The sequence below is a fragment of the Octopus bimaculoides genome, chromosome 2, assembly GCF_046866305.1.
Source record: "Octopus bimaculoides isolate indiv1 chromosome 2, ASM4686630v1, whole genome shotgun sequence".
In the NCBI taxonomy this organism is placed as follows: Eukaryota; Metazoa; Mollusca; class Cephalopoda; order Octopoda; family Octopodidae; genus Octopus; species Octopus bimaculoides.
This window is the reverse complement of record NC_142929.1, coordinates 57028883-57033882: the sequence shown is the minus strand read 5'-3', so window position 1 is coordinate 57033882 and position 5000 is coordinate 57028883. Positions and strand designations below refer to the sequence as shown.

Below are 5000 nucleotides of genomic sequence, written 5' to 3'. Positions count from 1 at the left end.
TAATAATAATAATAATAATAATAATAATAATAATAATAATAATAATAATAATAATAATAATAATAATAATAATAAGCACTAAGGCCAGCAATTTCGGGGTAGGTGTTAAGTCAAGTACATCAACCCCAGCTCAACTGCTCAACTGGTACTTATGTTATCGGCCTTGGAAGGGATGAAATGCCAAGTCGACATCGCAGAATTCGAACTCAAAACATAAAGACGGACGAAATACCGCTAAGCATTTTGACCGGCGTGCTATAATAATTTATGATAATAGTTTTAAGTTCTAATATCAGGCCAGCAATTTCGGGAGAGGGATTAAGTCGATTACATCGATTTCAGTGTTCAACTGGTACTTATTTTATCGACCCCGAAAGGATGAAAAGTAAAGTCGACCACGGCGGAATTTGAACTCAGAACGTAAAGATGGACTAAGTGCCGCTAACCATTTTACCCGGCGTGCTAACGATTCTGCCAGCACGCCGCTTTCATTCATCTGTCACAATAATTTCATACACACAAACTTCACTCATTCACGAAAAAAGAATGTGATAGATCGTTGTATATACATATATAATTATAAGATATATGTGAGTTAAGACCAAGGCTGGACCAGTGTATACTCCAGAGCTATGGCTGCCTCCCGCTCCTAATTCTTGAAGAAAAAATGAAAATTAGTACTGGGATTAATTTGTTCGACAAATATCCTTCAAGGTAGTGCCCCAGCATGGTCGCTGTCCAATGACTGAAACAAATACAGGATAAAAGTAAAAAAATAAAATAAATCTTTCCCGTAAAAGATAATGACATTGACGAGGAAAAAGAGAAAACACAAAAAATACGGAGGTAGAGAAAACATTATCATCATCATCATCATCATTATAACAATAAAAAAATATTAATCAATGTCATTATCATCATCATCATCATCATCATCATCCTCATCATCATCATCATCATCGTCCTTGATCATCATCAGTGAAGCAAAGCGATTAAAATAACACCAATATATATGTCAGTATAGAAAGAAAATATTAAAAGATAATCCGCATGATTATCCTTGCTGAACAAACTAGAAAAGGATCGAATTTTAAATCCTCATTCAGAAATTTAGACGTTGATGATGGTGATGATGATGATGATGATGATGATGATGATGATGATGATGATGATGATGATGATGATGATGATGATGATGATGGTGATGGTGATGATGATGATGATGATGATGATGATGATGATGATGATGATGATGATGATGATGATGATGATGATGATGGTGATGGGGAAGAGGAGGAGGTGGAGGAGGTGATTGAAGGGGAGGTGGTGGAGGAGGAGGGGAGGGGAGGGGAGGGGAGGGGAGGAGGGGAGGAGGGGAAGGAGGGGGAGGAGGGGAGAAGGAGGAGGGGGAGGATCATGATCATCATGATCATCATGATGGTGGGGAGAAGATGCAGGACAAGGAGGAGGTGAATGAGGAGGAAGAGGAGGTCGACGGACGTGGTGGAGTTGGTGGTGGGTGGTGGTGGTGGTGGGGGGGGGGGGGGGTTGCAGTGGCTACGGCTGGCGGTTGTTCTGGTCATGATCATCATCACCTGAAGCAGACGTAGAGATACGTCAATGCCGTTACCGACAATAGAGGTCATCGTTCGGGGCTCTAATGTCACCTTTGTGCGCTTCAGCTGAAGGCTGACTGATTTACCTGCAAAGCTGCAAATAAATTTTTGATTAACAAATAGTACTGCCTTAAAAGATTTGCATGATCGGCAGTAATTGGTTGTAAGAGTCACAACGTTGTAATCTCGTCAAGCGAGAATAGCGTTAACAAAGATGGCGACTTTGAAACTACACTTCGCTTGTTATTATTACACAGGAGGACAGAAAGGTTAAACAGTGTTTTATATACTTTCAATTGGTTTGGTACCTTTTTTTTTTTTTTTTGTTACCGCAGGAAAAGCAGAAGAATAGCAGCAACGATAATTTAATACAGAGAAAGACTAGACAGGTAAAAATATTGATTGAATTCCTCTTTTTATTAACAAGTTTAATTCGTTAAAATACAAATGTATATGCGTGTTTTACTGATGAATATGTACATATACTCCCACGCATTCATATATGTATATATATATATTAATGTTTGTTTTTATGTTCACTTATAATGAAAACAAAATAATAAAAATATTTTAAAATTAATTTGATAGGTTATTCAATAGCTTTTTTTTGTAGATTACAAATTTAATATTCATATTAAACTTCGAAGTCAGTACCAGTAAAATGTCTAGTATAAGAATTATATATATATATATATATTATTACTCTACCTCTGGTATTTGAGTACTCTTTTTTCCACCTTGTTGCACATTTTTTGTGCTTACTCCGGTATATATATATATATATATATATATATATATATATATATATAATTGGTCATAATGTCTTACATTTAATATGATTCCCATGCTTTCCCTGATGAGAAGGTTACAATTTTAATATCAAAGATCCCTATGGATCACACAGGTTATAATCCTTTGAAACATATGTAGGAATAAAGTATGCAATTATAATGTGTTTTCTCCATTCCTTAAATTCTTAAATATACTCAAATACGCAAAATTTCAAGGAGTTCCTGCCTTGAAAACAGGAACTAAACCACAGTTATTTTGTGTTCTTTGCTACATTGGTTTCTATTAACCCATTTATTCTATCAGAAGAATTTTTATTCATTAAGATAGAAGAAATACACATAATTATAAATATATATATATATATATATATATATATATATATATATATATATATATATATATATATATATATATATATATATATATATATATATATATATATATATATGTATATACCGGAGTAAGCACATGTTTTACGGCCACATCACTTTGAAAACACCGGTTCTCGTCCGATCACCGATGTTAAGCAACGTCGAGCCTAGTTAGTACTTAGATGGGTGACCGCTTGGGAAACCTAGGTGCTGCAAACGTCTTTCCATCCTTATGGCGCAGGAGCCGGTGTGTGGTAAGTAGCTGGCTTACCAATCACATGGTTGGCACCTTGGGCAAGTATCTTCTACTATAGCCTCGGGCTGACCAAAGCCTTGTAAGTGGAGTTGGTAGACGGAAACTGAAAGAAGCATGTCTTATATATGTATATATATATATATATATATATATATATATATATATGTGTATGTCTGTGTATATGTTTGTGTGTCTGTGTTTCTCCCCCCAAACATCGCTTGACAACCGATGGTGGTGTGTTTACGTCCCCGTAACTTAGCGGTTCGGCAAAAAGTGACCGATATAATAAGTACTAGGCTTCCAAAGAATAAGTCCTGGGGTCGATGTTCTCGACTAAAAGGCGTTTCTCCGCAGTCAAATGACTGAAACAAGTAAAAGAGTAAAAGAGTATATATATATATATAAGTATATATATATATATATATATATATATATATATATAGATATAGATATAGATATAGATATATAAATACACACACACACACACACACACACACATACACACACACACAGATATTTCTTTTAGACTTTCCTATGTCTCCTGTTTCCAAAGAAACGTAAAACAACCACTCTTTCTTTCTTTCCTTCTCTGAGCGTCTTCTTAATACTCTGCATGTACCACGTCCTCGCGTAGTTATCTTTAGTGTACTTTCTTCACCACCGCCTTTGAATATACTAAGCCATTGCCAATGTCATGCGAATGCAAACATTTCGTTATATTGGCTAAGACGTTTTTAATTCTCTATATACGCACTTTAATTACTGGTTCAGCTACATCTCGTGATAGTGAAGAAAGCATATTATAATTATTCCATGTATAGTTTCCTATTGTTTTCTCAAGAGTATCATACAGTAACTTCAGAGGTTACATTATTTTCATATTGTTAAAATTTCAATATTTCTTACTCGTTCCATATCCACGTATATGTATTCTGTACGTACATATACACATACATAGATACGCGCGCGCGCACACACACACACACACATACACATGCATACACAAGCATATACATATGTGCAATATATACATACATACATATATACATAGATAAATAATATATACCCATATCCATCAATGCGAAACTAATATCTTTGGATCTTCACTGATACACTGGATAAAACCGGCGAACTTGGATGCTGATATCCCTTTAAGAGGATTTTATAGCCTTGATTTAACTGTGTATATATGTATATATATATATGTGTGTGTGTGTGTGTGTGTGTGTGTGTGTGTGTGTGTGTGTGTGTGTGTGTATGTATATGTACATATATATATATATATATATATATATATATATATACATATACATATATATATATATATATATATATATATATATATATATATATATATATATATATATATATATATATATGTTGGCGCAGGAGTGGGTGTGTGGTAAGTAGCTTGCTTGCCAACCACATGGTTCCGGGTTCAGTTCCACTGCGTGGCACCTTGGGCAAGTGTCTTCTACTATAGCCTCGGGCCGACCAAAGCCTTGTGAGTGGATTTGGTAGACGGAAACTGAAAGAAGCCTGTCGTATATATGTATGTACATATATGTGTGTATGTTTGTGTCTGTGTTTGTCCCCCGAACATCGCTTGACAACCGATGCTGGTGTGTTTACGTCCCCGTAACTTAGCGGTTCGGCAAAAGAGATCGAAAGAATAAGTACTAGGCTTCCAAAGAATAAGTCCTAGGGTCAATTTGCTCGACTAAAAGGCGGTGCTCCAGCATGGCCGCAGTCAAATGACTGAAACAAGTAAAAGAGTAAAAGAGTAAAGGGTATATATATATCTATACTATATATAAAACAGAGACGTGTGTGTAATCGCTTTTCACGTGAAATCGACTTCACCAAATGCTTCCATACTTGTGATGCATGAATAATTTGACCTCGGATAAATGTTAGGCTCTTCATTTGATTTTTTAAATTAAAAATAAATAATATTGCTTTATA

At 35.2% G+C, this 5000-nt stretch overlaps 1 long non-coding RNA gene and 1 pseudogene across 2 annotated transcripts in view; both read left to right on the top strand.

Moving 5' to 3' along the window:
* Positions 1-1563: 1563 nt before the first annotated feature.
* Positions 1564-5000, top strand: part of LOC149137072 (uncharacterized) — a 37542-nt gene continuing 34105 nt past the window's right edge. For both annotated transcript variants that reach the window (XR_016239125.1, XR_016239126.1), the window contains exon 1: positions 1564-2005. This is a non-coding gene — a long non-coding RNA (uncharacterized LOC149137072). The remainder of the gene's footprint in view (positions 2006-5000) is intronic.
* LOC149137073 (5S ribosomal RNA) lies at positions 2880-2998 on the top strand (annotated as a pseudogene).